The sequence below is a fragment of the Aptenodytes patagonicus genome, chromosome W (genome assembly GCF_965638725.1).
Source record: "Aptenodytes patagonicus chromosome W, bAptPat1.pri.cur, whole genome shotgun sequence".
NCBI lineage: Eukaryota > Metazoa > Chordata > Aves > Sphenisciformes > Spheniscidae > Aptenodytes > Aptenodytes patagonicus.
This window is the reverse complement of record NC_134981.1, coordinates 46,678,524-46,689,959: the sequence shown is the minus strand read 5'-3', so window position 1 is coordinate 46,689,959 and position 11,436 is coordinate 46,678,524. Positions and strand designations below refer to the sequence as shown.

The 11,436-nt window shown below is 44.5% G+C and overlaps 1 protein-coding gene across 1 annotated transcript in view; it reads left to right on the top strand.

Annotated features, from left to right (window-relative positions):
- Positions 1–7,978: 7,978 nt before the first annotated feature.
- Positions 7,979–11,436, top strand: part of LOC143172094 (creatine kinase S-type, mitochondrial-like) — a 62,795-nt gene continuing 59,337 nt past the window's right edge. Inside the window, exon 1 of the mRNA XM_076361343.1 lies at positions 7,979–8,066. The gene's annotated coding sequence lies outside the window, so the exon portion shown is untranslated. The remainder of the gene's footprint in view (positions 8,067–11,436) is intronic.

Genomic DNA, 11,436 nt, shown 5'->3' with positions numbered 1-11,436 from the left:
AGGATGCTGAATAGTGCTGAATAGTGCTCGGTAGGCATAGACCAGGCCCCAGCACAGTGTGATAAGTTGTGTCTCTTTGGCATAGCCAGGGTATCCTTTTTTCAGTCATTCTATTACTTCATCAGGATCCCGCACTTGTTCGGGGGTGAAGTCCCACACCATCAGAGGTGAAAACCGTTCTAGGTACCTGCCCATGTTCTCCCACACACCTTGCCACCCATGACCACACTACCTCAGGACATATCCCTGTGTGATATTCCTAAATAGTCGGTTAACCTTAGGAAAAGCTGGAAACAGATTCCCGAGACACACCAATATGAGCATTCTCTCCGTGCCCAGTCTGAGAGTTATGATGTCATAGGAATTACAGAAACTTGGTGGGAAAACTCACATGACTAGAAGAACACAATGGATGGCTACAAAATCTTTTGGAAAGATAGGAAGGGAAGAAGAGAAGGTGGAGTTGCACTTTATGTAAAAGAGAAATTTGAGTGCATGGAGATGAGCTATGAAGACCACGAAAGTTCTATTGAATGCCTTTGGATGAAGATTAGAGGGATCATCACCAAGGGGGGATCTTATGTTAGGTATCTGTTACCGACCTCCCAATCAGGATGACGAGGCCGACGAAACCTTACTTTGGCTGCTCAAGGAAGTCTTGGGCCAACAGAACCTGGTCCTCATGGGTGACTTCAATTACCCAGACATTTGCATTTGTTGGGAAAACAACACAGCAGTGCACAAATCATCCACCAGGTTCCTGGAATGCATTGAGGACTGCTTCCTGCTACAGATGCTGGACATGCTGACTAGGAGCAGCACATTGCTGGATTTACTGCTCACAAACTGAGAAGACTTACTTGACAACATAAACTACCAGTGGTAGCCTTGGATACAGCGACCACAGCATTATGGAGTTTAAGATCCTGCTGAGCACACTGAAGACCAGTAGTAGGACAAAGACCCTGGATTTTAGAAGAGCCGACTTCAATATGCTCAGAGCCCAGCTGCGAGGGATTCCATGGGAAGCATCCATGGAAGGCAAAGGAGCTTGCGAGTGCTGGGAGTTATTCAAGAACAGCCTCCTGGAAGCACAGGAACAGTCCATCCCCTATAAATGGAAAGGAAGAAGGCAGAACAAGAGACCACCCTGGCTTAACAAAGAGCTTTTGGCTGTGCTTAAAAGCAAAAAAGAAGCTTACTGGCTATGGAAAGGCAGCCAAATAGCCATCGAGGACAACGAACCTTGCTAGCGCATGCAGAGATGCAGTCAGGAAGGCTAAGGCTCAGCTAGAACTGAAATTGGCCAGAGATGTCAAGAACAACAAGAAAGGGTTCTTCAGGTACATGAGCAGTAAGCAGAAGCACAGGGAAAACAGGCTCATTGCTAAACAGTGCAGGGAAACTAGTTACTAATAATGCTGACAAGACAGAGGTTCTCAATACCTTTTTTGCCTCTGTCTTTACCAGCATAGCTGCACCCCAGATCATAGGATCAAGTAGCTACGACAGCACATGTGTCGACCCACCAGTAGTGGAAGAAGGGCTGGTCCGCGGCCTCTTGCAAGGGCTCAACCCATATAAATCTATGGGCCCGGATGGAATCCATCCCAGGGTGTTAAGTGGCTGACATTGTTGCAAGGCCACTGTCTATAATCTTTGAAAAGTCGTGGAGATCAGGGGATGTCACTGATGACTGGAAAAGGGCAAATGTCGCACCCATCAACAAGAAGGGCCCAAAAGAAGACCCAGGAAACTACAGGCCCATTACTGTTACTTCAGTCCCTGGGAAAGTAATGGAACAAGTCACTATATGGAACTATCACAAACCAAATGAAGCAGGGGATTGGGAAAAGCCAGCATGGACTTAACAAGGCAAATCATGCCAGACTAACCTGATCACCTTCTACAGCAAAGTAACACTTTCTGTTGACATGAGAGCAGTGGATATTGTTTACCTGGACTTCAGCAAAGCGTTCAACACTGTTTCCCACAGTCTTGTCCTGGACAAACTGGCAAGATGCAGATAGAAAAGGAATAGAACAGAACAAAACAGAATAGAATAGAATAGAAAGGAATAGAATAGTTCAGTTGGAAGGGACCTACAACGATCATCTAGTCCAACTGCCTGACCACTTCAGGGCTGACCAAAAGTTAAAGCATGTTATTAAGGGCATTGTCCAAATGCCTCTTAAACGCTGACAGGCTTGGGGCATCGACCACCTTCTAGGAAGCCTGTTCCAGTGTTTGACCACCCTCTCGGTAAAGAAATGCTTCCTAATGTCAAGTCCGAACCTCCCCTGACGCAGCTTTGAGCCATTCCCACGTGTCCTGTCACTGGATACCCGGGAGAAGAGATCGGCACCTCCCTCTCCACTTCCCCTCCTCAGGAAGCTGTAGATACGAGCAATGAGGTCGCCCCTCAGCCTCCTTTTCTCCAAACTAGACAAAACCAGAGTCCTCAGCCGCTCCTCATAGGACATGCCTTCCAGCCCTGTCACCAGCTTTGTTGCCCTCCTCTGGACGCATTTGAGTACCTTCACATCCTTCTTAAATTGTGGGGCCCAGAACTGTGCACAATACTCAAGGTGAGGCCGCACCAACGCTGAATACAGCGGGATAATCACCTCTTTTGACCGGCTGGTTATGCTGTGTTTGATGCCCCCCAGGATGCGGTTTGCCCTCTTGGCTGCCAGGGCACACTGCTGACTCCTATTGAGCCTGCTGTCGACCAGCACCCCCAGATCCCTTTCTGCAGGGCTGCTCTCCAGCCACTCCTCTCCCAGTCTATACTTGTGCCCGGCGTTACTCCGTCCCAGGTGCAGAATTTGGCATTCGGACTTGTTCAATTTCATCCCATTAATCATAGCCCAATGCTCCAATCTATCTCGATCCCTCTGCAAGGCCTCTTGTCCCTCGAGACAGTCAACAGCACCTCCCAGCTTGGTATCGTCAGCAAACTTGCTAATGGTGCATTCAACTCCTGCATCCAGATCATTGATAAAAGTATTGAACAGAACTGGCCCTAGGATTGAGCCCTGAGGAACACCGCTGGTGACTGACCGCCAGCCAGATGTAGCCCCATTCACTACGACCCTTTGAGCCCTGCCCTTCAGCCAGTTCTTCACCCAGCGCACTGTGAACCTGCTCATCCCACAGTTGGACAACTTGTCCAGAAGGATGCTGTGAGGGGCAGTATCAAAAAAAGCCTTACTAAAATCCAGAAAAACTCCATCCACCGCCTTCCCTTCATCCACTAGGCGGGTGACCTTATCATTGAAGGAGATCAAATTAGTTAGACAGGGCTTTCCCTTTGTGAACCCATGTTGACTGTGCCTGAGGATTGCATTGTTCTTTAAATGCCTTTCAGTAGTACCCAGTATGATCTTCTCCATAGTTTTTCCAGGAACTGAGGTTAGACTAACAGGTCTGTAGTTCCCTGGGTCTTCCCTCACGCCCTTCCTGTAAATTGGAATAACGTCGGCTAGCTTCCAGTCAGCAGGGACCTCCCCCGACTCCCAAGACCTTTGGTAGATGATCGAGAAGGGTCCTGCCATAACATCCGCTAGCTCCTTCAGTACGCTGGGATGAATCCCATCAGGCCCCATGGACTTGTGAACATTCAGCTGATACAGCTGGTCCCTTACAATTTCAGTGTCCACAAATGGAAAGTCACTATTCCCATCGTGGTCCTCCGACTCAGAGGACCGGGCAGCCCAAGGTCTATCAGTATTATTAAAGACTGAGGCAAAAAAAGCATTGAATGCCTCCGCTTTTTCTTCATCCCTATTAGTCAGGTGACCATCTTCAACAAGTATCGGTCCAATGTTTTCTTTAGGCCTCCTCTTGCTATTAATGTACTTAAAAAAGCCCTACTTCTTGTCTGACACAACACTGGCCAGTTTCAACTCTAATCGAGCTTTGGCCTTTCATGTCTTCTCCCTGCATATGCAGACCACAGCTCTGTAATCTTCCTGCGAAGCCCGACCTTGCTTCCAGAGATCATACCACTTCTTTTTCCTCTTGAGCTCCACGAGGAGTTCCCTCTTCAGCCAAGCTCGTCTTCTGCCCCGCTTGCTTGACTTACAACACAGTGGAATTGCCTGCTCCTGTGCTTCTAAAAGGTGCTTCTTAAAAACTGACCAGCTCTCATGGACCCCTAAGCCCTCAAAGGCAGATTCCCAGGGGACTCTGCTAAATAGCTCCCTGAATAGCTTAAAGTTTGCTCTCCTGAAGTCCAGGGTAGCAACTCTGCTGACCTTTTTTCTCATTACACTGAAAATTTTAAACTCGACCGTTTCATGATCACTGTGGCCAAGACAGCCACCTACCATCACATCTCCCACGAGTCCTTCTCTATTCCCAAATAGCAAGTCTAGGAGGGCATCTTTCCTAGTTGGCTCACCGAGTACTTGTGACAAGAAGTTCTCTCCCACAAACTTCAAGAATTTCCAAGACCTGTTCATCACAGCAGTATGATATTCCCAGCTGATGTCTGGGAAGTTGAAATCTCCCATAAGGACAAGGGCTACCGATCCAGAGATTTCTCCTAATTGCCTATAGAATATCTCATCAGTGCTTACATCCTGGCTGGGTGATCGGTAGTAGACACCCACTACAACATCTGCTTTGTTTTCCATCCCCCTGATCCTCACCCAGAGGCTCTCAACCACATCATCGCTAACTGTAAGGGCTGTACAGTCAAACCTCTCCCTTACGTATAGTGCGACACCTCCACCTCGCCTGCCCTGCCTCTCCTTCCTGAACAGCCTGTAGCCCTCCATCCCAGCACTCCAGTCGTGGGACTCATTCCACCAAGTCTCGCTAATACCAATGACATCATAGCTCTGGGAACTGACCGATGCCTTCCAGTTCATCCTGTTTGTTTCTCATACTGCGTGTGTTGGTGTACAAGCATTTCAGATACACTCCTGAGACCTCCATGCTCCCAGGAGCAGTGTAAATGTTCCCACTAGCATTGCCACTCTCAGGCGATGCCATGCCAACCCTTGGCTTACCTACTGCAATCCTGTTGGTATCCCCTTCCCCCATCGATTCTAGTTTAAAGCGCTCTCGATCAGTCCCGCCAGCTTATGCCCAAAGATGCGTTTTCCCCATTGGGACAGGTGGATCCCGTCAGGCCCCAGCATACCTTGTGTCTCAAAGGCTCTTCAATGGTTTAAAAACCCAAAGTTTTGGTGGAGGCACCAGTCCTGGAGCCAGGTATTGATATCCTGGGCTGCCCCCATTACTGGCAGGATTGAGGAAAACACTACCTGTGCCCCCAGCTTTTTAGCATTCTTCCCAGGGCTCTGAAATCTCCTTTGATTGACCTCAGACTTTTTGTTGCGACATCATTAGTACCCACGTGAAAGAGCAGGAATGGATAGTAGTCTGAAGGTTGTACTAAGCTCTTCAGTCTTGTGGTGACGTCCCTAATTCGGGCCCCAGGGAGGCAGCAAACTTCTCTGAAAAGGGGGTCTGGTCTGCAAATGGGTGCTTCCGTCCTGTACAGGAGGGAATCACCAATGATCATAACTCACCATTGTTTCTTCTTGGCGCTGGTCTTAATGCAGGTTTTGTTGCGAGGGGTTGGTCTCTCTGACCTTGGCAAGACTGCTTGCGCAGGTTCCTCCTCTATCTCGTTACACACTTCATCTACCTTACCCAGGGCCTCATACCTATTCTGTAATGGTATCTTAAAGGGTAAGGAGGGGTTTCTCTTACCGCTCCAACCTTCTTCCACCCCTCCTTATCCCTTGTAACGCTGCCTTCCTCTTGGCACAAAGCAGATCCAGGACCTGCCTCTGTAGTGGCCATGCTGAGTTGGCTTGCATGCATCATAGATGGCAGAGTACAGCTCCATTGATCAATCTCCCTCTCAGACTCTCGAATACTCCTCAGTCTGCCCACCTCTTCCTGCAGCTCGGTCACCAAGCAGAGCAGTTCATCAATCTGGTCACACCTTCCACAGGCTTGCTTGCTATCACTTTCCACCTCTAGGAATATCGCTGCACATATCCCCACAGCCAGAAACCTGGGTGATCGCATGCTTTGACAGGAGCTCTGTCTGTGTGGCTACATTGATTCTACTGGGTGCTAGAAGCTCAGAAGAAGCAGAGGACACTGCTTTTTGCCATGTGGTCACCATGCTGTCCACTGCTGTGCACCTGCCTGCTGGGAAATATATATGCTCATCGGCTGGGCTGATTGTTTTAGCCTGTTTAAATCTCCCGTGCTGCCAGGTGTAGGCTTCGCCCCTTGCTGTCTTTTCCAATCGGCGAGTCCAGGGTCAGTTGCTCCAGGAACATCCCCTGTTCAGACAAGCCTCTACTTGTCCACATGTATCCCTCGTGTGTCCCTTACCACTGCTTGCTGCCACCGCTGCTGGTGCTTGTTGCACTGCTCCGGTGTCCGTTGCAATCAGTTTTGTGTGCATCTTTGTTCTTTTAGGCTTTGATCTGGCAAATAGTTTAAACATCTGCTTAAGTTGGCAAGGCACTTAAAGTTCATGGCACCATCCAATTAACTTTGAGATAAAGGTCTTTGTGTTCAGGGGCTTTATGAAAAAGGATGTCTTCCGTTAAAAATTTAAAATGAGATATAAGCCTCAGTCATGAGTTGCTGAACTGGAGTCTGACAGTGTGGGTGGGGACTGCATTATGAACAAAGAGCTGACAGCCTGCACAGAAGAAATGCTAGTACACAAAACTCTGCATTTAATGCAGACTGGGGACCTTATAGCCAGAGCAAAAGATATGACACAATCATAATGTAGTTTTTGCTAAGTATGAAAGGAAAAGCTGGCTTCTGTTTTCATTGCTGATTCCTGCACAGGGCAGATTTGTTTTATACTCCTGCTGTGGTCATATTTCTATACTCATGTTACATCAAGAGATCTTCAGATGGCTTCTTTGTATCAATACCAAAAACATAGTGTTGGGTTGATAAAAAGCGCAGGTGTGGTAAAGAGGGGGTGCTTCAAATACTAGGTAGTCCAGATGCATTGATCTGAGGTGGCTGCTTTGCTTTTAATTATGGTGGATATGCATGGCTCCCTCCTTAATCTGAAGAAGTCATAACACTTTCGGGGAAAGATGTCTATGTTTTATAAAGTTTCATAAAGCTGGGATTGGGGTTAGGAAATTGCCAAGTATAATTCAAGAAATATTAAATGTACAAAGGAAAAGGGGTTTTAAAGTCTTGGATTTTTTTAAAAGCTGTTCAGCATTGGCCTCTGTGTTCCTCTGTCAGCCTTGATAAATGTTCAGCTTCAGTGGGAGCAGAGTTTGGTGAATGAAATTGCATTTTCTTGTTTGCACTTCCACCCATCATGTATTATTTCTTCTAGTACTTTACCACTATGCAGCTATAGTAATTCTAAATGGGAGGTTTCAGATATCCTTAACAGTTGTTTTTTATTAGCACATTTTACATTTCATGTTTCTGGACTTCTCTGCCAGAAGTCTGTCAAAAAATAATGTAGTGAATTAAAAAGTAAGAAAAAACATATAGGCCCACTGTGATCTCATCTCATTCTCCTGACAACTTGGGTCCACTTTCCTGCTCTGACCAGCTTCCATTTGGGGTGAGTACAGGTGGATTTCTCCTGCTCTTATGTGTATCTAAGGAGTAGTCCAGGCAGGCAAGGCAAATCAGCACAGAAGCTACTCATGACCTTTCTCCTTTGGCTGTTACCAAATGGGCCCTTGGGGTGAAGCAGTGAAGAGGCATCTCATTGCAGTTAAGCATCTGGCCAATCATTTGCTAATGTAATCTCTTTCCCCTTGAGAGGTGTTTGAAAGATGATGTTGCTATCACCCAACTGTTAAATGGCCCCCTTTTGCCACATCCTACTTAAGTCCTCAAGGGCACCCTTGTGTGAGCAAATGTCATTGACATAACTGAGTGAAATAGGATTGGCCACTGCATCAATTATTTTCCTTTCCCTCTCCTCCTTCCCCTCTCTCATATTACCTGGAATCCTGTGAGCACACCAACTTGTTATTCCCTTTACACTCTGGGCTCACTGCAGGTAGCAGGACGTGTCTACCTTCAGCTTCAAGGTCAGTTTAACTAACTCTATTGCTTATCTTATTTGAGGTAACTCAAATGGTGGCATTTCAAATACAAGGCTTATTAAAAATGAATTCAAAGCACCACAGGATGTGATGTAACTCGGTTATAATTTATTGATTTGCATAACTACTTGGTGCAGGAAAATGTGTCAGCCCACTGTGAGCTGCTTCAAATGTCAACCCTTAAGTAACAGTTTAAATAAGGGGAAAATAAGTTCCTTTGCAGAGGTGTAATAACAGTTCAGAGAAACCATCTTTAATTTGGGAAGTTATTTGAAAGTTAGAGAGTTTGTAGCTCTCTGCACTGTGGAGATGAGTTTTTCATATTGTAAAATAGTGGTTGACTGATTCAAAAGGGCAAGCACTCCCAACACCTTTGACTGGCTTCAGTAAGAGAATTTGGGGTTCTAAATCTCACCAGGTCAAATCTAATGGACTAGATCTTTAGCTGGTAGAAATCAGAGAGTGTTGTGACTAAAGAGTAGTTGTTTGACCTGTTAAGAGTCATAGTCTTTTCCATATCTCCTCCTTTCATAACAAGGAGTTTGGAGTTTTCTGGTTTATTTTTTTAAAAGGAGGATTAGATTTTTATACCTGTTCACCGACCTCTGGAATTATGAGGAGAAAAGAAACTGAGTTTTAGTTTATTTTTCCTAGAGACATTCCATGCTATGATTAAGACATAATTAGAATGATGTTTGCACTAACATTATTTCTGCACTCTGGAGATTTTTATCTTAAACAGAGATCAGTCAGAAAGGTTCAGGTCTTGCTTAGTCTGAGCTATGAGAAACTGAAAAAAACCCCACCAATATTGCTTTATGAGATTTAATGTTTTAATTTAGATCTTATCCTCTGACCTTGTAGTGATATAGCAAACCAAGAGCAATGTAAACTGTTTTTTAGGCATCTAAAAATGGTATATCAGGCATTTAGTCACTTATGACATTTCTTGCAGATGTTTCTAAGGTGCCCACAACTGCTGTAGAAGGGTAGAGAAAAATTTCCACTGGCTTCTATGGGTTCTAGATCAAGCTAAGGATGACTCAAAGGAATTATTTCTCAAATATAAAAGACCAGCATCTTTTGTAACCCATTTCTCCACCACATGGAAAGTTCTGCTCAGTACGGTATCACCATTAGACAACTTAACAGTTTAAAATGTGCATATATGTTATTGGTGTTTATGTGTCTGTGTGAACTTTATGACTCTGCCATTCCTCTAAAATGTCACTCAGGATCACATGGTGTGGCACTTAATATCACCCATGACATGATTCAAATATTTAATCTAGTTCTATTTCTAGAAATGTCACTGTTCATTCTATAACCCTTGTACCTTCTTTCCATCCTTGGCTAAAAGCACATGTGCTTCCTAGTGTAAAATAAAGGATAATCAATATTTATGTTCAACTACATGAATATCCACCTAAGAAAATAGAGCTGACAACTTTCTCTTTAAAAGAAGTTCAAGAAAATAAAGGGTTAATTGCAAAAGAGCTTGTTTATATTAAAAGTAGTAGTAAAGATTGCAAGTTCCTTAAAGGGTAAAGAGGTGGTTTCTGCATTTCAGTCTCTGAAATGGATGGAATGGTTTCACCTGCATGCAGATCACAGGATCACTGTGTGCAATATGACACTGCTGAAATAGTCTGAACAAGGTTGTAGCTGTGAATCAAATGTTCTGAAGAATTCTATGCAACCTCTGGTCAGAGTGGCAAGGGGAGTTTTGATATGTCTTGGTTCAATAGAATTTTCATAAGTTATTAATTAAAAAAAGGTATCTTTTTAGTGTTGGTGAGGGACCTGATCTAAAAAAATTGTATTTCTTTTGGAGCCTACATTGGCCTTTAACAGAGGCTGTAATCTAGGTGTATTGTGAAGAGAGAAAACTGGTTTAATGCCCTAAAAGAGGCATTATCTTTTTTTTTCCCCATCCTGGGATTCAGACTGTGGCTACTAACAGCAGCTCCACCTTAAATGATATTTGGAATCCTTTGGGCTGTTTCTCAGCCAGCACCAGAATTGCTGCAGTGACTTCTACTGAATCTTGCAGCTGGCTTTTGTCTCTGCATTCTGTGCATGGTAGGTTTCATATATATATATATAGTATTAAAATGGAATTTTAAAAACACAGTACACTCCTGTCAGAACACTAATGTTCTGACTGGTTACAGGTAGCTGAGCAAATCTTGGGGAGAGAAAAGAGATAGGCTATGACCTCCAAGATCATGACCTTTCAGATTGTTTTTGCTGATTCACTGGAAGCCATAGCTTACTGAATATTGCTCTAGAAAAGGCAATTCCAATTTGGCTCTGAATTTCCTTACCCTTTATAGTGCTGATGTGGTGGGAGATCAGGAATAATTGTGTTCAGCTATGAAGAAAACTTGTTTTTGCAGACACAATGCTATATGTTGCATGTCATAGTGACTGTTACTTTAAGTCAACGTAGCATTTATTCCCCTCACAATTAATCACTTCACACATGAAGTGATTGCTCCCTATTAACTTGATCCACAAGATGGCTTGTAAGGAATTAATCAAAATTGTTCACTATAGGAGTAAACCTGTTGCATGGAAAATACATAGCAGCTGTTGCTGAGCCAATTGATCTGTATTTCTTCATTTCTGTAGAACAATATTTTTGCTTTCTTCAAGTTATAGTACAAGTACAAATGGCTTTGGACATAAAACTCTAAAGGACTTATTGCCAGTGACAAATTCCACTCTCAGAACTATTGAGTTGTACTCCAGGCTCTGCCCTTGAGCCAAAGGCATGTGTAGTCCTGGAGGGATTGCAAAAGATATCTTAACTAGTTATCATGAGGCAAACACAGCATCCAAATTGTGAGCAGAATGGCATAATAAATGCAAAATGTGTAAGGCTAGTTGTCCAAGCATTTTGTAAAGCTGTAAGTTAGATTCAAACCCCAGGAGTCATCAAAATGTCTTGCAGCACACTTAGCTAACAAGAGAAAAATCCCTCCACCTTACCCACAGGAAAACCACCTGATGCTGGATACCAGCTGATACATGTATATCTTACACTCCACCTTCAGCAATTAATGGATACGCAATTGTGGGTACTGCTGAAGCTTGTATCCAAGGCCATGCCATCTGCAATGGAGAGAAAGACAGAAGTATTATAGGTGCTGGCTGACAACAGAGCACAACTGTGTGGGGTATGGGCCAATCACCCTGGCAGCGGTAAGGAAAAGCAGGAGATAAATGACTTGAATAAGACCGTCACATTATGACCAGTAACCATTGCAAGCCACTTGCATTGGAGAGTTGGCGAGCCAAACCCAACAGTGATGCCATGTGCAGTAAATGCAGGTGCACCCTCCCAGTTGCA